A 22,257-nucleotide genomic window follows, 5' to 3' on the forward strand; every position below is an offset into this window, starting at 1 on the left:
GTTTCAGTGCTGGTTTTGCTGGTCTAAGTGCTGCTCCTGACCAGCATTGAGACCAGCAAGACCAACATTGAAACCAGCATTAGGACCAGCATTGAGACCAGCAAAACCAACATTAAGACCAGCAAAACCAGCATTAAAACAAGCAAGACCAGCATACCAGCATCAAAAGATATACCTTCCCAGCATATGCTGTTTTTTTTTTTTTTTTTTTTTTTCAGCAGGGCAATTAGAGCAATCAATCTGAATTACTAGTTGCCTTGAGATATAAATCTTAGTATTTGTTGTAATTCATTTCAAAATCTATACTTGCATAATTACATGTTTTGTGCTAGTACCTTGGCTGGTCATGGATAAATATGATATTAAAACTGCCAGTAAAGGATCTTACTTTAGTAATAAGTGTTCCACTGTATACACCTTCAGTTCAAAATGAACGATTTATTACTATTATTTTGGTTTTGATTTGATTTTGTTTGCTTAATATAATAATAAGCAGTTGGAATATACGCGCTGTCACTTTAAGAGCCACCCTAGATAGTAAAATACACTTGGGCCAGTTCCAGCTAGATTCGCTGCCGCATCCGAGCCAGAATCGGCCCGTGAGTAATGTGCGCTGCAGCCCGGAGCTGGCGCAACTCAATATACCTTGATATAAAACCTTTTGGTATTATATTGGTACTTGATACATGGTATTACAACCATTTGCATTTATATACCAGCAAACGCAGGCTATAATGTAAAGGCAAAGTGTAGGCACTGCGTTCAACCTTTGAATAAAATGCAAACAGCATACATATTCATTAACAAAAATTATCAAACAAAGGACAAAATAAATAATAATAAACATTTATTGATTGCAATAAACAAATAATACTAAACTTGAATAAAATATTTTGTAGTGCACAAGTAATAATAAAACTACACAATAAAGACACACAGGAAGATTTAAAGACAAAATCTGAAATTGCACACATACACAGAAGTTTTTAAAACAACCCTGTTTTCCCAATAGACTTGAATTAAAAAATTGTACAAGACACATCTTAAAACAGCTTAATTTTATATAAACCTGAATATAGAAACCAATTTAAGATATAGCAAGAAACATCTTACAAATACCCATGACAATATGTAAAATATACAAGTCAAAATTGTAAAAAGAACTGCAGAATTCTTAAGAAACATTTTTAATAAATGTAATAAATAAAACATAATAATACATTTAAATGAGTGAGATGATTATATATATATATATATATATATATATATATATATATATATATATATATATATATATATATATATATAATTTGACTTGTATATCTTTATATGTCTTGTGCAATTTGTTATTAATATTTTTATTATATTATGTTAATTAAAAATGTATTAAGATGCTTTTTCAGAATTTAGCATATTGTCATTTTATATATATATATATATATATATATATATATATATATATATATATATATATATATATATATATATATATATATATATATATATTGCAAATAAAAGAAACAAATTACCCAAGTATCAGGGAACATCTTAATACACTTAAAATGTTGTTTAAAAAATAAATTATTGATGTAGACATTTGACACATTAGCTTTCTCTTCTTCCCTCCTTCCTCCAGCCCTGTCAGGAGCACGTTGTAGCCACCTTGTAATGCATTTTTCCACTTCTTTATCAGTGATGTGGTATGGACATTTCTCCTCACTACATCTGTGATTAAAAGATAAACAAACAATTAGTAGTGAAAAAGTACAAATGAAAAAAGAAAGATGCTTGCTCTCATATAAGTACAACCTAAATGGGACTATATATAGATGTTTTGTTCCTTTGATTAATGATTCAAAGAAATACACAGATGGAACTGCCCCTAATTGTACTGAAATGTATATTTAAAACCAACTTACTGACTAGACAGTCGTAAGGGAGAGTGCATGAAAGGCCACATTTTGGTTTGCCCTGCTCCAGTTAATTTGTTCAGCCAAAAAGTGAGCCAAAAGCTTTCCCGGGACACACCAAACTGCTTAGTGGAAAACACCAATGATTCCAAAGTAGGCTACCTACGAAGCAAAAAAACACATAAATAAATAAATAAATAAACATAAAACACTTAGAAATAAGCAAGAAACTTACCAGTTTCTTCATTTGTTCGGGCTGCTCGTTTAGTTGATTTTCAAGTTTTTCCAAATCAAATTGGACAAAGAAAGGTCAAATGTGTTTACATCTGGAATTTCATCACGTCTGTTTTGGTTTTGCTGATTTGTGAGAATCAGGCACAGTTGCTGCTTTATGACGTCACATGATTTTAAAACTTTTTTTCAGTCGTGCTAAAAAAGAAAAATAACAAATTAGTATAAATCAACCTGTTGCTTATTCTCATGCAACTTGTGTAAATACAACAGTGGGTTAGACACTGCTGATATTCTCTAGTTGATCTTTACTTTCTAGCTGCATTAAGCCATTACAAATTTAGTGATGTCTTGAATTCTTACAAAGACATGACGAGTTGCAGTAAGTTGTCTTGATCTCCGACTGCACTTGAACAAGGACTGTAAATGTTCATAGGTGTACTGGAATGTACAGCATCTGTGCATCTTGATGGTGTTCTTAAGGATCCTGCCATAGTCATTGGTGGTGATGGTACTTGCGGTGCTGCATCAATTTCTGAAATCTTCATATCAGTTTTTTCTCCAGCCTCTTTGTTCCAAATAATTTTTCTTCATCACGTTCACTATAGTTGTGTCTTTAATGCCCCTTGATCAGATACATTTACAAAACAAAACATTATTTTAGTATAGTGCAGGACACTAGATCAATGACAATGGCAGTGTAATAGATCAATGACATAATGTTGACAGTATGTGTTTAAAATAATTGCAAACAAACCTGTTCTTTCTTTAGGTGTATGACGGGCAATCACCGTCCTCATCTGTCTGCAAGCCAAGCTGAGTCGAGCTTCCTCATGTGTGTCTATAATAAAACATCACATTGTTGTTAACCTCCCCCCAAAAAGTTAAAATCCTGAAATACTATCAAAGTTAATTAATGGCTATAATACCTATCGTGTAAATAATCAGCACACAGGATTTATTCAGAGATTCATGCAGAGTGACAGCCTTATGAATCTTAGACATAGATTTGTAAGATGGCCAAGCACATGCATTATTCTGTACCCATGAAGATTAACCTACCATTGTGGAAAATGTTTGATGATGATGATAGCCAATAACAATAAACCATTTCAGCTGTTTGTGAAGCAATTAGTAATGTAAAGTCTGAAAAGCTCAATCTATGTTGAAAATGTATCAGCAGTTTACAGCTTATAATGGACTTTAATCACCCAACTATAACATGCCTATTCACATGTTCATAAGAATGTGCTATTGGTCTCTGTGATGTGCTACAAAATGACCTCACTAACCTTTGTTAAACAAGAACAGTAAGACTTAACCAAAAAAATATTCATTTATACCCATTCATTTAAATCAGAAAGTATAACTGTCAATAACCAAAAAATAAAACCCATCAAAATCTGCTTTAAGAAATTTAGTTTTACATGCGCAAACTACAACTTGAACATAAGATATAAGTGATTCACATAGGCTAACACATATAAATTAAAGCACATACTAATATATTTCTCTTAATAATAGAATGATAATTTAAAGAGAACAGTAAACGATCACTGATGCACTGCATAAACAAGTTAAACAATAACTTAACAATAACCTAACACTGTGAAAATGTTTTAAGCATTAAATTCGCAAAGTATACAGTATACAAGCAGCAAAAACCTTACCTTTCTACCCGAATCCACTGTTTTGAAACGCCAAACTTCTTTTTCTTCTTGTGATCATCATAGCGGTTGGCAACCAGCTTTTGGAACATTACCGCCACCGTCTGGATTGGAGTTTGGACCAAGAGTTGACTCACGCATGTGTTTCTTATGAAACCAAACTTCTGCTTAAAAAAACAGTCTGCATGGAAGCGTGCTATCTCGAAAATAAGCGCATTTTACACTGTTTTCCCTAGATGATATATATAATCCATTTATAAATAATATTGTTTTGTTTGCATCTAAACATTGCGACCATCCACACTAAATGTTTTTATTATTTTGTTGCTGTTGTACCATATATATTTTCTCAAATTATCATTAAACGTGGAGCTAACAAATTACTAGATAAAATAAGAATTTAATCGGTTGTCATCAGTTACACAAGCCGAGTCCTTATACGAGCCGAGACAGACTCGGGCCAGATAGGGTTAACAGGAATCTGGCCAGTGTTTACAGCTGCATCACAAACGCATGTGCGCGAGCGAGCTGCGGGCCACACTCCGCCCGTATAACACTCGTTGATGCCGAGTCGGAGCCGGAGGCGCCGAAGGGCAGCCGAGCTCGGGCCGATTACTTCCTGCTACCCGGGGCATGGATATGATTTACGGCAACACAAATATTCATTCACTCTTATCACATAACAAAGAGAGATTATGTGAATAATCACTAAGCGCCGCATCTGCACACATTTTTGCGCGTATATGATGAACATTTAGGAGGACAAATTTAGATGAAGTGTCTTAAACAAAGAACTACAATCTTTGCACACTTACTATTAAGATTGCTCTTCCACGGCTTGCCTCTTTCCCCACCGAAGTACAATGCTTCCAGTTTCTCCCGCCTGAGACGTTGACGTTACGTAAGCGCAACCATCGTAACGAGGGCGTGGTTTAGCTCAAGACAGAATGATGCTATATCGTCCTTTGAGAAACATATTTTTGAGTGCGTGGTTTATTTTTAAATATTGGAATATCAAAGTATGCCTTTCTTTTTTTAAAGGGTAATGAATAAACACGAGATGATAATGTGCGTGCAAGCTTATTTCTGCAAATGTGCACCAAATAAAGTTAAATTGCAAATGAAAAGTTTCAAATAAAGTTACTATAAGTATTGTAGTGTTTTTTGTTGTTTTTAATAACAATGTGAAGAATAACGATATTTATTATTGTATTAATAATAATAATAATAATAATAGCATTCTCACTCAGCATTTACTTTTTAATACAAACCATGAAAGGTTCTATACTCATTCATTCATTTTCTTGTTGGCTTAGTCCCTTTATTAATCTGGGGTCGCCACAGCGGAATGAACCGCCAACTTATCCAGCAGGTTTTTACGCAGCGGATGCCCTTCCAGCCCCAACCCATCTCTGGGAAAAGGTTCTATACTGCCATTGATAATTTTTTTAGAATATTTAACATGTTTGAAACCTTTTCAATCAACAAAAGGTTATGCTACTTGTATATTCATTGCATTAAAAAAGTCAGAGATTGACTTAACACAAAAAAACAAGTTGGCAGATGCTTTTTTGAATGAACTAGCAAAGTGTTGCTCACAAAACTCATCTTTTTAACTTAATGAATAAAATCTTTGTTTAAGTTGATTGAATGTGTTAAATGTAGTTGTACAGACTTTTTTACAGATTTTTGCTGAACCAACAAAAAAAATCAAGCAATTTCAACATTTGTCAAGTTGGATTTTTTACAGTGAGACTTAGACTCCGTTTACACTAATGCATTTTAGCTTGAAAACGCATACGGTTACGCCATCCGTCCACACTACGCCGGAGTTTTCGAGCCCCGAAAACGGAGCGTTTTGGAAATGCTGAAGAGACTGTTTTCATTCTAAAACGCTGCTGCTCCATCTTTGTGTGGATGGGGAAAACAGAGGCTGCGCCCGAAACCGCCTACTACTCAGTTGGTACTGCATTTGAATGTAAACGTACTACTCGGCCGTTAGAAAAGTACGTTCTATACAGCCTGATCTCACGAGAAAACGTAAGTTTTTTACGTTTTGCCAGTTTAGTGGCTAATTCGTACGAATTCGTACGAGTTCAGTCGTACGAAATGGTACAATTTTAAAAAGGAGGCATGGCACCTGACCCCACCCCTAACCCCAACCGTCATTGGGGGATGAGCAAATTGTACTAAATTGTACGAATTAGATCGTACGAATTCATACAAATTAGCCACTAAATGAAAAAGTTACGAATTGCCGTGAGATTGTGTTGGTTCTATACAGTATGAATGTGAAAAGTATGAATGGAATTTGGATGTACTACATCCGCCATTTTGTCATGGTCACGTGATCTACCAGCGTTGGTTGCATCGCCTCACTTCCATTGATGAATTCTCTCATGGGGCATCATGGGATAGCGCAGCGTGCATGGGATGCGCACTTCAGAATCTCGCCGGAAGTAGTCATCCGGGTACTTCTCACATACTGATTTTTGAATTCTAAGAATTCGGACATACTACTCGGCTCGCATACTGATTTTAGCGTACTATATAGTATGGAAGTATGCGGTTTCGGACGCAGCCAGAGACATCTGAAAACGAAGGCGGGGCTTCAGACATTCGCCTCTCTGATTGGGACTTTTCCCTCAATATTAAGTAGCCCACACACACACAGTTCAGTCCTGCATCCTCTCCGTGTAAGTTCAGACTTCACAAGTTTAATATAGAAAACAAACTCCCGAGTATACTTTATAAAGTCATTCACATCACCCTGGCTATGCTGTTTCACTGTCTAAACAATAAAATGATCACATGATGTGAGGAACTGCCTACTTTCATTTTGATTTTAGCAACTTAACAGACAGCAGAAATGTTGAGGCGTTATGTAGCTACATATTTCTGAGCATCATCTTCACTGTATGCATTTATAACAAAGCGGAGCCTATAATATTACTGCCTTCTTTTGTTTTCATTGAAAATATGAAACTCTTTTTCACTGAATATCAGTTTTAATAAGCAATAATGGCCATTTTAAAAGTATAACGTACAATAAGTTTATACAATAGGAAATCAAGGCAAGCAATCCTGTGCTCCCTAAACTGGTTGCCGATATGTTCTAGAATTAAGTTTAACATTTTAATGTATGTTTTTAAGGTGACTCTGACTTATTACTGAAATCTAATCTAATCTGGCAGATGTTCATTAAACCAGAACATGCCAGTCAATCCCAGATCCAACATGAAGAAGATCGAGCTTTTTCTGTGGTAGGTCCTAAAATTTGTAGAACGGGCTACCGATGTCCATTAGAACAATTGCCAATGAATTGCCAATGAAGAAGCAAACTTAAACTACAACTACTAGAAAGAGCTTTTCCATTGAGAGAAAATTGATCCTATTGTACCTATCTTGTCTTGTTATTTATCGTTGATGCTGTGTGGTTGGATGTACAGTAGGTGAGAGTTCAAAGTGGCTATTACTGCCGGAGGATATACCGCCGCCGTTTGAAATAGCTGCCGCTCTGTTTTTAGTGGATGACCGCAGTTTTTGAACAAGCCGTCAGGGGGGTGCAAAGGGACGGGATGCGAACGAACAGAAATACCCTATACAGCAGCTTTAAATATGCTAATGTGATTGTAAATAAGATTAAAAAATAAGTCAAAGCATTACAATTCCTTCATTAAACATTTAAAATGTGTTAACACGCTTTATTGTAAACTTTTTAAGTGCAAAGAGGATTCGTTTTGGAAAATAGAATTGAAGAAATAAAAGACAACTAAAATGAAAGCACAAACATTCAGTACAAATAAGTAGTCTTAAATAAATAAATAAATAAATAAAGCAGTCTTTTAGCCTAAATATAGAAAGATGTTCAATGTTTGCTATTTTGATAAGACTAAGACAAGACATTTTAACTTATGTTTTTGTTTGTTTTTATTTAGATTTTCGTTGTTGATTATATTTTACTATCTCATTTTATGTCTCAATTATTGTACATAATAATAAACGAATAATGAAAATAAATGAATAATGAAAACACATTGAAGTAGCAACATCTGTACTCTATTTTGTTTTATCTGTTGCTGTCTAGTTTTGATAATTTGCTTTTAGGTTTGTACAGCACAGTGGTCAGCAACTGCTGTTTTATTGTGCTTTATAAATAAATAAAACAAACTAAACTACCTAAAAATACTAAATAAAGATCAGATTTGATAGCCGAGACCCACGGAAACATCAAGATATCGCACCTGGGCAATGCATGAGACTTTATTTTCCATAAGAGGCGTCTTTAAGCTGCCGTCACCAAAAAAAACTTTTATATAAAGCATTATACAAATCAGTAGTTCACCACTTTCTCCTTGTGTAGTTCCATTGTTATTACACACAACTCATTTTTCTGATTTTTATGCTTGTATTGTTTGGGTTTTAACCAAAATCTGCTTCAATTCCATGTCAACAGCTCCTTTAGAAATATCATTCCTGGGGAAAAAAAGTGACATGTTCAAAAACAAGACCTCGGCTAACAAGCTACCACGCATCTAATTTTTACCAGCCTCTTCCTGAACCTTCTCAAGTCTGGACTGCCCAATTCCCAGCCAGCACAAGGACGCAGTGCCCCGACTCTTCTTTTAGTTACTGCTCTTTATTCCCATTATGCAATAATGGCATACTGATTATGGCTTAATGGCAGCAAGCTACTTTAATGAGGACATGTCTGGGTAGACACAAGTTTTCAGAGCTTTATTGATAGTCGCTGTCTAACAAAGTTGTTATATAATGGCATAATTCCTTATATTGATAGTGAAGTTATTAAATATGTTATGTGTAAAGCAATATATTATTATAACATACTAAAATCCCTGCAGTCTATGTGAGATTTAAAAAAAATCATATCTATTTAAGTGTCATAAGGGTTTTGTATTTTATATGTAGAAACCATACGTTTACATGCATTTAAATGTACAAAGTGAGAATTATTAGCCCTTTATTTAAATAGTCATAATAATTCACAGTGTGTCTGATAATATTTTTTCTTCTGAAGAAAGTCTTATTTGTTTTATTTCGGCTAGAATAAAAGCAGTTTTTAATAAAAAAAAAAAAAACACTTAAGGTTAAAATTATTAACCCCTTTAAGCTATATATATTTTCTATAGTCTACAGAACAAACCATCATTATACAATGACTTGCCTAATTACCCTTATTAGCTTAATTAATTTAATTAACCTAGTTACGTGTTTAAATGTCACTTTAAGCTGTATAGAAGTGTCTTGAATAATATCTAGTCAAATATTATTTACTGTCATCATGGCAAAGATCAAATAAATCAGTTATTAGAGAAGAGTTATTAAAACTATTATGTTTAGAAATGTGTTGAAAAAAATCTCCTCTCCGTTAAACAGAAATTGGGGAAAAACTAAACAGGGGGCTAATAATTCTAACTTCAACTGTATATTCATACAGTTTTTGTATAAATGCCTGGCTCGCGTATCTGATTGGAAGATAGCAGTGTCATTCTGCAATATTAAAACTTCTACAACCTCCTCCAACCAAGGCTCATTCTGAAAACGTACCACTACATACATTTCTGGAGAATGCTAAATCTGTCCCAGGCGGTACTTATTTTATTTTTTATTTTTTGCAGTTTTTGTTTTCCCAATTTCACCAGACGCCACTGTGTTTTTTAGATCTCAAATTTCTCTCGTGATAGACATTTGTGCCTGCTCTACTCAAATAAATCCACCAAAGGCCGCTGTCGACTGACTGAACGATCGACTGATCCACCGTTTTCCTCCCTTAAACCTAACCGATAATGTTTTCAAAAGCACCGATTGACCAGCACTCACCCACTTCCCTAAACCCAACCGATAGTGTTTTCAAACGCAAACAAGAAAATCGCCTGATTTTTACCACATTTTCAGTTTTCACCACATTCTCACCATGTTATTGATTTGTTTATTTTATTTTGTGGCTTCTGTTTTTGTCTTACCTGCTTTCTGGAACCATTCTTCACTCTAACCCCGTCATAGCAGTGAACTCCGCTCCATGTCACAAGTCCGCCAACGTACGTGGTGAGTCCCTGAACAAAATAGTAACAATGAATAAGCCATTAACATGGAGATAAGCGGTAAGCTGGTAATCCTGAAAAGGAACGGCATCATAATGAGCTTTAGCATTCGTTTTAAAAACTAAATGCAACCATACATTCCTCTGGCTACATAATTCGCGATCTCCAGAAATGTATAGGGCTACGTTTTCAGAATGAGCCTGAAACGTTCAGCTCAAAATACCACACAGACAATGCTTAATAACTCTTTGAACATGCCCATTTCAGGCTTTGATCCTAAATGTGCCGCTTTGTTGGCTGTCGCTTTAAATTCAAATAAGATTGTCTCTTTTCAAAAGAGGGCGGAGCTACAAATACCTGTGTGTCAGTATAGTGGCAGATTCAAAAACAAGACTAAAGTCCTATGCTAATGAGGGAGAGATCATCATTAATGGGCGGGGCTTTTCCCCTTTGATGACATGTACTAATGGAGAGTGTCAATCAAAATGTTTCTGCAGACTGTTTTCATCAAGCGTGATTATTAGAAATAAAATAAATCATTTTTTACCATTAAAAGCTGGTTATTCACAGCCACACAACTGTGTTTAAACCCCTCATAAAAGTGATTTTTGCATAATAGTCTGTTTGGTTTTACGGTGGCTGTAATTAGATTGGGCTTTTTTGATAAACAAATACTTACATAGCTTTAAGCTTTAGGGATAATGATCTTTTTAAAAAGGGTGCCTTGCAGTTGTGGTTGTCTCTTTACAAAGCCCAAGAGAGAGAACGTGGCTGCTGGCACTGCTCTGCTGATGCGCTGCCAGCCCTTGTGTTCATTGTTCCCAGCCGCGCTCCACAAACGCAAGCAAAAAATAAATAAATCAGCAATAATGTAGACGATAGAAATCCAACAAATGCACATTAAATGCGAATCTTTACATTAGCTCAGCAAATGAAGACACATGCATAAACATGCATACAGTGGGGAACTGAGGCTAAGATGAGACCATCGAGAAAGAGATTCATGGGACATATTACCACAACTTAAATAAATGCATTACTGCGAGTAAAAAAGGAAAATCAGATTTACTCATTTAGATTATTTCAATTCGATGGCTCAGTGGTTAGCACTGTCATCTCACAGCAAGAAGGTCGCTGGTTCAAGTGCTAGCTGGGTCAGTTGGCATTTCTGTGTGGAGTTTGCATGTTCTCCCCGTGTTGGCATGGGTTTTCTCCGGGTGCTCCGCTTTCCCCCACAGTCCAAAGAAATGTGCAATAGGTGAATTGAATAAACTAAATTGGCTGTAGTGTATGAGCATCTGTGTGTGAATGTGATTGTGTATGGGTGTTTCCCAGTGCTGGGTTGCAGCCGGAAGGGTGCATAATTATTTGCTAGATGAGTTGGCGGTTCGGTAGGTAGTGCTGTCGCCTCACAGCAAGAAGGTCGCTGGGTCACTGGTTCGAACCTCGGCTCAGTTGGTGTTTCTATGTGGAGTTTGCATGTTCTCCCTGCCTTCGCGTGGGTTTCCTCCGGGTGCTCCAGTTTCCCCCACAGTCCAAAGACATGCGGTTCAGGTGAATTGGGTAAGCTAAATTGCTCTTAGTGTGTGAATGTGTGTGTGGATGTTTCACAGAGATGGGTTGCGGCTGGAACGGCATCCGCTGCGTAAAAATTTGCTGAACAAGTTGGTGGTTCGTTCCGCTGTGGCGACCCCGGATTAATAAAGGGACTACGCCAACAAGAAAATGAAATGAAATGAAATGAGTTGGCGGTTCATTCCTCTGTGGCGACCCCTGATAAATAAGAAACTAACTCGAAGGAAAATGAATTATTGAGTGATTATTTATAATTGTAGGAATGTTTCCCAGGAATGTTTATTCTTTGCAGCATTAAATCATGACCCTACATCAACACAGCTGTGATTGGTGGGTAATATAGATACATATCACACGAATACTTTGATGTGATTTTAATTAATAAAAATTTATTAATTTAAAATTAAAATTTAATTAATTAATTAGAAACAACCACTGCTTTAAGGAAAAAAATATGAGAGAGATTGAGTGTGATTACATGCATCTGCATTCATTCTTCGGATCAGTCTCAATAGTTTAATGTTCTCGTTGAAAAGTGGAAGGTAAAATGAAGTAAAATTAATGCTTTAAATTTGGCCCACAGCCAATGATAATATGTTATGTTTGGTTTTAAGGGTCTCCAACAACAGGCTGATATGCATGCAAGGTCAAAAAGCACTTTAATTGTCTTGTAATATGCATTTATTTTTACCTAATTATCCCAGCGACTCCCATATGATTCGTTCAGTAATTTATTTGTTCCCAAATCCCTCCTTAGCGTGATGCCAATCTGTGCTGATTGGACTGATTACAGTCTGTTGCGATTGGTTGACAGCGTTCATCATGAGACAGAGTGAAATGCCCACCATGGCTTATCAACAATTTTGAAGTAGTCCGAGTGCATAGTGTATGTGTGAGCATACCTGCCAACACTCCTGTTTTTCCTGGGAGTCTTCTGTATGTCAGACCCATCTCCAGCCACCCACCCATTTTGTCATCTCCGCCAACATTGGTGTAGGATCTGATCGCAGCGGCCGCCCAAAACCCGCTTTATAGTAGTTACTAACACCAGAGTAAACAGTACCCGGTTCTCAACAGTGTTATTCAGACACCTCACCCCCGAACCTGTCCCCCCTGTCTCCCATATTTCCAGGGACGGCAAGTATATGTGTGAGCTCAATGTAGAAGTGCATTAAAGCAGTGCAGTTTACCACCAGCATATTGCATTCAGTATTAATCCACACAGTAGCAAAAGCTGAACTATTTTGAAGCTTGACCGCCGCACGTGTTTAGGAACAGCTGACGGTGGCCATAGCAATGACAAACGGCAGAGGATCGTGAGCTCACAAACGCATTTAAATCCATAAACAAAGCAGCACGCGTTGCATTTAACATGGTTTTAGACATGATATGAGAATATAAAGAGTTAACCTGATACAGTACAAGTGATTACAAGTAACAAAACACAAATAAATACATAATTTACAAGCTAGAGAAAACAAGGAGGCAACCATTTAAATCGCACTTACTTACACTTGTGAAATGGGGGAAGAAACTGATTCATGATCCACTGATCCATGTACTGAGTCCCATACATCAACAGTCTTTTCTGATCCTTCCTTTAACAAACAGCCGACAAATCCCCCGTTGTAAGTGTGTAGATTCCAGAGACACTTGTCAGAAAAATGACAGGAACACGGTACAAGGCTGGGGCGATAATGCTGGAGTATTTTTGCAAAAATAAACCTTAACCACTGACTCTTCAGTTTCATCTTTGGGTATAAAAAATAACACTAACTTTCCCCTCACACTTTCAATAATATCCAGCTGATCACAGCATCTTCATGACTTGATTCAACCGACGTCTGCTACAGTGTTTGTCTTCCTATTTTCTTTGCTACTGTTTGTGGGCGGGGCCGCAGCTTTCACTTCTCCTGAGTTTGCGCGCACAACAATTGGGCGGGGCTTAAGTTTTGTATCACGCCGAAGCGGTTAAAGACATGTTATCACAGCTTGATCTCACGAGAAAACGTAAGTATTTTACGTTTTGGCAGTTTAGTGGCTAATTCGTACGAATTCGTACGAGTTCAGTCGTAAGAAATTGTACGATTTTAAAAAGAAGGCGTGGCACCTAACCCCACCCCTAAACTCAACCAAGCAAATCGTACTAAAATGTACGAATTAGATCATACGAATTCGTACGAATTAGCCACTAAATGAAAAAGTTACGAATTGCCGTGAGATTGTGTTGGTTATCAAGAGGATTCATTTAAAGCACTATGAGTCGACTCTTTTATAATTGAATCATTAGTTTTAAACACTGTGCACTTTCAGATTTAAGCTGTAGCTGGATATTTCACTTCATTTAGAGCTGTGTTACACACTACATGGAAGGTTGTTTTCAAAAACCCATAATAGGGGCTCTTTAAATGTAGATTGAGTTATCTTTACCGTGTGTTTTGCTAAATCTTGACAGTAAGTTAAGCAGTACATATACGAAGGAGTACGTTTTTGGGTGACACTTTATCTTAGATCACAATTCCACTATTAACAAATCATTAAGTATGACTATTAGCTCAACTACTAAATATCTGCTTATTAATAGTTCGTAAAGTAGAAATTGGGCATGGGTTTTGGGTAGGACTAGGGATGTAGAATAAAATAATACTTTATAATTAACAATATGTCATTAGGCAGGTAATAAGCCAGCAGTTAATAGCATGAATTGTGATTAACTAAAATGTTACCTTTTTTAAACCTTATTAGAGTGATAGTTATTGTGTAAGAACAAACAAAGATTATAATAAAAATTGCTTGGTTTAATTACTAGATAATAATTCTAATATTCCCATATTTGAGAGAGAATGTTATTTGTACCAGCAAAAGCTAAAAACAAGACCACACAGGCATGGCATTTTCCGGCGGGACCATCAGGGTCCACAAAGCCACACAACAGGCATATGTTCTCGGTGCACATTATCAGGGAGATGTCGGTTTCTGACAGCATCCATTACAGAGAAGGCCATGTATGGCCACATTAGCCTTGTGTGATGTTGAACCGTGATTATGGTGATCTGTCTGTGTCTCAGAGAGTCCCCGTGGGAGTCACCCGTCTCAGCTCAGTCCAAACCCTCCTCATTGCACTGGGAGAATGCATCAAAACCAGACCCCAGGAGAGAGGGAGACTAGGACACGGTGCTTTTAGTGTTTCAGAATGTACAGCAGCATAAATAAACTGCGTTTTTACATTCTGAAGAAAATTTCACCACTATTTGCCATTGCTGAGGGGTTCTGAGTGTTTTAGTGCATTGCTGTTTGGGTCCGAGTGATTGCTAAAGTCTCGCTTACATTCCCACTTCATAAGGGATTTATAAAGCATATATAGTCCTCACTTTAGATTCATTCATTATTTTAGATTACTATTCACTCATTCATTCATTCATTCATTTATTCATTCATTCATTCATTTTCCTTTTATTTATTTATTCATTCATTTTATTTTCATTTCATTCATTTATTCATTCATTTTATTTTCATTTTATTCGTTCATTTTATTTTCATTTTATTCATTCATTTATTCATTTTATTTTCATTTTATTTATTTATTCATTCATTCGTTTTATTTTCATTTCTTTAATTCATTTGTTCATTTTATTTTCATTTTATTTATTCATTTATTCATTTAATCATTCATTAATGTTTTTACTAATATTTATTTATTCAATTTATTTTCATTGTATGTATTCATTCATTCATTTATTAATTCATTTGTTTTATTTTCATTTCATTCATTCATTTTATTTTCCTTTTATTCATTAATTCATTCATTCATTCATTCATTTTATTTTTATTTCATTCATTAATTCATTCATTTATTTTCCTTTTATTTGTTTATTCATTCATTCATTTTATTTTCATTTCATTCATTTATTTATTAATTTTATTTTTATTTTATTCGTTCATTTTATTTTCATTTTATTCATTCATTTTATTTTCATTTCATTTATTTATTCATTCATTCATTCGTTTTATTTTCATTTCATTAATTAATTCACTCGTTCATTTTATTTTCATTTTATTCATTCATTCATTTAATTGATCATGAATTTTTTTCTATTTATTTATTCATTTTATTTTCAATTGTATGTATTTATTCATTCATTTATTCATTCATTCCCTTTATTTTCATTTCATTCATTCATTTTATTAATTTATTCATTCATTCCATTCATTCATTCATTCATTTTATTTAGCTTAGGCACAATCTCAATTCTACCCCTTACCCCTATCGTCTGCGCGGTCCCGTGAAGCAGTAGGGGTGTCCCAATTCTCTTTCAAGAGTTCACACTCAGATAGTGCTTGACTATTTTAGCAGGCTTGGCATGCTGTCCTGGGAGAGAACCCTGAGCTCGGAGATAGATGAGCCCAAGACTCCCGCCTGGTCAATAAGCGTTTGGAGGGATACAAGATCTGATGATTCTCGATTACTACTCGAGAATAGACCGTCAACTGCGCCAGTTTGTACGTAGTAGGTGCTTGTGACTTTAACTTTTGTTACATGTTTTTAGACTGTGGGAGGTAACCGAAGTACCCTGGAAAAATCCACGCGAACACGGGGAGAACATGCAAACTCTTCACAAAGAGTATTGATTGGCTCAGCTAGCGTCTGAACCAATGACCCATTGCATCCGCTTTCAGAAAAGTCTAGTGGCTGGGAATGAGCTTTTTTTTTTTTTTTACAGTGTCTGCTATAATGTTAATGTTGTTTTCGTGTGTTTACATTGGTGAATATGGCCACTGTGTAAATGCACAGTATAGTTGCAATCTTACTGCCACATTAGATTGTTATGATAACATAATATATGCCTTCAGTGATTTCCTGAAGATAAATACCAAAAAATAACACAACTGGAATCACTACAGCAGTCACGATAGTCCAATCTCATATGAAGCAAGAGATCGTGTTGACATATAATGACATGTGCAGGTGCTGTTGTGCTGTCCCAATTCTAATGGGTAAATTTTGAAGCCCTTCCCCTTCACACTCGGTTTTAAGGGCCAAGGGGAAGGGGTACAAAAATAGAATTGGGACTGGGCCTTAGTCAAGTCAAGTCGGCTCCATTGTCATTTCAACAATATACAGTGCAGTATACAGAAACTGTACTTATAATGGCTCGTTTCCACTGAGTAGTACAGTACAGTATAGTTCGGTACGCTTTGATGGCCATTTCTACTTTCAAAGAGTACCAAAAAGTGAATCACACCTTTGCAAAGGGTACCAAGCGTGACAAAATGGTACCAATAGGAGGAGCGAGATGTGCAGCTGAACGCTATTGGTTTGCAGAGAAACGTCACTACACTGCAAAAAATGCTTTTCTTACTTAGATTTTTTTACATTGTTTCTAGTCCAAATATCTAAAAATTCTAAAATTGAGAAGAATTTTCTAGACAAGCAAAACATAATGTCTTGTTTATAATACGCAAAAATTGAGTCCTTCCTTAAAACAAGCTGAATAATCTGCCAATAGGGTAAGCAAAATAATCGTATTGTAAAAGGAAAAACAAGATTATTCTGCTTACCCCATTTCCAGATTATTTTGTTGTTGTCTTATACTTAACTTTAAAACAGCACTACTATCACACATTTAATAAAGCTTTAGTGGTCACTTGGAGGTATTGGTCAGATTTCAAAGGAAATCAAAGGAATTCAGATGAAAATTGTGACGAATGTCAAATACCAATGGTAAATAATCAAGAGAGCCGCATGCACAGCACAAATAATTAATAACAAAGACATCATGTAGACACATACAGCACACTGCCATATGGAAATAAATGTGGAGGCCATTGAAGTCAGTGTTTACTTATTACAGTTCAATGACGATGGCTGCTTCATCAAGGTGTCTGTGTGTCTGTGTGCGGATGCAATGCCAGAGCCAAGAGCAGTAGGAACATGACTTGAATAATTTCAGTTAAATCATTTTTTTCCTGCAATTTCAGCATGTCAAGGACTACTATTTACTACATCTCTCAGTGTCTCTCCAGAGCACTACAGCAAGACTCTGAGAAATTAAGTTGAGATGCATTAGCTGGAAACATCAGTGATTTTCCTTCTTCGGCATTGCAGTATCCTGTTTGCTTACTTGTCCATAAGGTTTAAAAAGTCTGTGGGCCATGTTCTAATCCCTGAACACATTAAACAACATGTACCTTTAAAAAAATGACAATACTTAGTTGTGTGATGTACCAATGGAATTTTGTTGGACATAGTGTGCTTCTATTTGCAATTGTTTACAGAAGACAACCGTCTAAAATGTGGACCAAGGTTGGTACTCATTCACTAGAGAAGGTTGTAGCCTACTTGCTCAACCAGTGTCCAGTTGATAGTGGTGACAACAAAGAAGGTTTTGGGAACAGAATCAAGAGTGGTACTTTAAGAGAATAAAGTTTTGATTAGGGGGTGACTCTGTGGCTAGCACAGTTGCCTCAAAGCAAAAAGGTCACTGGTTTGAGTCCCAGCTGGACCAGAAGGCCTTTCTGTGTGGAGTTCTCCCCATGTGTAGCCAGCAGCTAGCTCTAACATGGTATCTCACATGGTCACCCACTGAAGCTAAGCAGGACTGAGCCTGGTCAGTATCTGGATGGGAGACTGAATGGGAAAGCTAGGTTGCTGCCGGAAGTGTTGTTAGTGAGGCCAGCAGGGAGCACTCAACCTGTGGTCTGTGTGGGTCCTAACGCCCCAGTATAGTTAAGGGGACTCTATAATGCTCAGTGAGCGCTGTCTTTCGGATGAGACGTTAAACTGAGGTCCTGACTCTCTGTGGTCGTTAAAAATCCCAAGATGTCCTTTAAAAAGAGTAGGGGTTTTCAGTGGTTTCACAACCTAAATCTAACATAATATTATAGGGATGTAACGGTATCAGAATTTCACGGTACGGTAATACCTCGGTATGAATGTCACGGTACGGTATTTATTGAATCATTTACAGGAAAAAACAAAACTTATGAAAATACTCCAAAAAAGTGCCAAAAGTGTCAATGACATACAAATTAGCCATCTATCTGTAAGCTTTGAAACAGGAACTTCAATTTTAATAACAAAAAAATATTAAACCATGTAAAAAAATAAAGTTTCAATTTAGTATTGTTAAAAACTCATCACATTCAACATTTAATCACTCACTCACTAAGATAGAGATGGGTTTAAAGGAAAATTATCATATAAATATAATCTGGTAAAAGCTGGTATCTCTGGGCATTTACAATGTCCCCTGCAACAGAAAATAAACCCCTCTCATTTGGGACTGAGGTTTCTGGGACAAGAGAGATATGACTTGGCCCAGGTTGACAGCAGTGGGTAACGTTGTGCATTGTCTTTCCCCCACTTGAGAGGACAAACCATGAGTAAGATAGAGGTCTCATGTCTGCATCAATCTGAACAGTGTGCTGACAACACCGCTATTCAATACGCGCGCGACAACACAGCTGATAAGAACTCGCGCGACAACACAGCTGATAAGAACTCGCGCGACAACACAGCTGATAAGAACTCGCGCGACAACACAGCTGATAAGAACTCGCGCGACAACACCGCTATTCAGTACGTGCGCGACAACACAGCTGATAAGAACTCGCGCGACAACACCGCTATTCAGTACGTGCGCGACAACACAGCTGATAAGAACTCGCGCGACAACACCGCTATTCAGTACGTGCGCGACAACACAGCTGATAAGAACTCGCGCGACAACACCGCTATTCAGTACGTGCGCGACAACACAGCTGATAAGAACTCGCGCGACAACACCGCTATTCAGTACGCGCGCGGCGACAACACCCGCTTTAGAGTTTTACTGCTCTTTTTCATCCCCGCTTCTAGCAGCACACTCCATTTCCGCATTACTGGATCTGTAGCGACAACAGACCGCAAGGGATGATGGTCAAGCATGGGCTGATGGGAATTGTAGTTTTCGCTACCTCCCGTTCGCTTCATTCGCCTGAGCAAATTTTCTCAGAAGACCTATAGTTTTACCGAGTCATGCGACTTCGGTAATATCGAACAAAATTAATATTGCGGTATGACGGTATTTACAATACCGTTACATCCCTATAATATTAATATCTTATTACGTTGTGTGACTGCTGCACAATTTCTAAATTCATTTATTCATTTTCTTGTCGGCTTAGTCCCTTTATTAATCCGTGGTCGCCTCAGCGGAATGAAATGCCAACTTATCCAGCAAGTTTTTACGCAGCGGATGCCCTTCCAGCCGCATCCCATCTCTGGGAAAACAATAACTAAATGCACTACAGCAGGGGTCTCAAACTCAATTTACCTGGGGGCCGCAGGAGGCAAAGTCTGGGTGAGGCTGGGCCGCATAAGGGATTTCACAAAAAAAAGTCCTCAAATGTCATTATTAACAGTTTTAATTATTTCTTCTGAACATGAAGTGTCTTGAACATTAATAAACATTGAGTGAAGATTATGAACAGTTCTTCTGAACATGGCATCTTTTGCCTACTTCTTGCTGCCAGAGACTTGACAGCGCTTCTTCTCACAAATCTGAACCACATTTGGCTTTAGAGCGGAAGCAGTTGAGACCCTCAGTATGGCTTGAAGATGATCATCATTAAGTCTAGACCTGTCTAGACTCACTCAAAACTTCCATTCCCTCACCTAAAAAAAGGCGTATATATGTATAAATAAAACACCCCCACCCCACTCCAGTCACATCAGTCTGTACCAGTCTGTATCTACCTATAATATATATAAGATGCAGGCTGTAGCTAGGTAGGTGGCAGGCTGCAGATAGGTAGCTAAGTGGCAGGCAGGGGCGGGAACAGCTTACCTTGGTTCTGGCCGGCGCGAGTTCCCTCCTAACACTTCCCGCCCGTCACAGCGTCTAACAAAGGGGCGGGGATGCCGGTGACGTCACCACACTCCCCGCCCCTTTGTTTACACGGCGGGCGGGGAATGCCAGTGACCGCTGTGTACGGATAGAATCAGTGGAGCGGGGAGCGCTCTCTCTCCCCGCTCCGCTGATTCTGTCAGTGTACAGCGGTCGACGCGGGCCACAAAATATTGCACTGAGGGCCGCAAATGGCCCGCGGGCCGCGAGTTTGAGACCCCTGATCTACGGAATGTTACATTTACACACATCCACAAATGACACGTAAATGCATTAGCTTTAAAAGCGTAATACTCACTGTTCTTGAGTACTTTTGAAAGGGCTACTTTTTACTCAGACTTCGAGTAATATCTTCAACAGATACTTTTACTCTACTTGCACTTCATTTTTAAGCAAGTTATGGTACTTTTGTCATGTAGCTGAATCTCTGCTGTGGAGTGGATTTCAGGCAGCAGCCAGGAGCAAAGTTAGAGAGCAAAAGAACAACTCTTGTAAAACCTTTTTGATGCATATGCACTGGACTTATTGCACAAAAAGTATTTCTTGTGCTCAAATAAATCATTCATACTACACGCTTCTGTCTATTATTTGACACAAAAAGAAAATAGTGGTATGTGAAAAGACTGAAACAGTTGTGTTAGAAACCCCAGTGCATGTGTTGTCATCAGACTGCTTCTCCACAAACAAAGAGAGGGAGAAAATCACACGACTTTGTCTCAGAAAAATAATTTCAGAAATTTAATTTTGCATGATATTGGCATCAAATTTAAAACATATAGTCAGGAGATGTGTAGCTTTTGACCTATTACTTTTCTGTTGCTCCAGGACTGACTTCACATATTTGTTTATAAAATAAAAAGTTTATTACAGTGCAATTTTCTTACATTACTTAAGCATCTATAACAATAATCTATAACTCTAGATGATGGATAATAAAGCTCAAAGTGTCTTCTTTCCGATGATACCCAGTTTGTGTTTGTAGCTTACTGGAGTCCGTTACTATTTAAAGTTAGGTAGGTGTAAATCCCCAAAATTGAGTGCTGGCTAACAGGTATGATTTTTCAGTACTCTTTCCACCACCGGTCATCATCAATCACCAGAGTTAAGTTGCAAAACTCAGGAGCACAAGAACAGAAGGCCCATAAGAGAACCCTGATGTGTTCCTGATATCAAGGATGCATGGATGTAGACTCGAGCGCAGTACTCGCTCTAGAAGTCCCAGAAATAGTTGCAGCTGATTATAGGAGGAGAGAGGAGCAATGTTTATACCCATTTAATATTAAAGTTCAGAGATATAACTTATTTATCTCAGGAGTTTCCCTAAATGGGATGGTGAAAGTAAACATTAACATGCAAATCCAACCCAAGCTCATTCTGGAAACGTAGCCCCGCGGACATTTCTGGAGACCGCGATTTACGTGGCCGGAGGTACGTAAAGGCCGCGTTTGGTTTTTTTCGAGCGAATGCTGCAGGGCGGTGTGGCGCCGCTCCGCCCCTCCTCTTCGCGCTCGCCGGCCGACGGCTCGCCTCTGAGTGGAGGGTTTTCCTGACGCAATCAGTTTGTCCGCCTAGCTCACAGCGTTGCGTCGGCGGAGCGGAGGCCCCGGACGACGAGGAGGAGCCGGCCGCGGTGGACGACGACCGGGATCGAGTCCGGAGAACAGCAGGTTCCGGAAATCAGGTAAGACGAAAAACCGAATCCGAAAAATAAGGGCGAGAACGCGGCGGGATCCGAAAACGCGGTCGAAATCGAAGACGAGGGCTTTTGCTTTTTTTTTTTTTCACACAGCGGCCTCTCGCGGATCCGCGAAAACAAAAAAACGCTCGAATACGTACCTCCCGGGACGTAAATCGCTGTCCGCAGAAACGTCCGCGGGGCTACATTTCCACAATGAGCCCGGGTTGTGCAAATCTTAATAAAGGC

General features: G+C 37.7%; 1 long non-coding RNA gene across 1 annotated transcript; it reads right to left on the reverse strand.

Moving 5' to 3' along the window:
* Nucleotides 1-830: 830 nt before the first annotated feature.
* LOC147844506 (uncharacterized) lies at nucleotides 831-4,679 on the reverse strand. The gene is made up of 5 exons (XR_015492077.1): nucleotides 2,899-4,679; nucleotides 2,505-2,766; nucleotides 2,146-2,339; nucleotides 1,920-2,072; nucleotides 831-1,725 (listed from the first exon to the last, which is right to left on the reverse strand). It is a non-coding gene; the product is annotated as an uncharacterized LOC147844506 (long non-coding RNA).
* Between the last annotated feature and the right edge of the window lie 17,578 nt (nucleotides 4,680-22,257).

This window comes from Danio rerio, chromosome 5 (genome assembly GCF_052040795.2).
Source record: "Danio rerio strain M-AB ecotype USA chromosome 5, GRCz13ab, whole genome shotgun sequence".
In the NCBI taxonomy this organism is placed as follows: domain Eukaryota; kingdom Metazoa; phylum Chordata; class Actinopteri; order Cypriniformes; family Danionidae; genus Danio; species Danio rerio.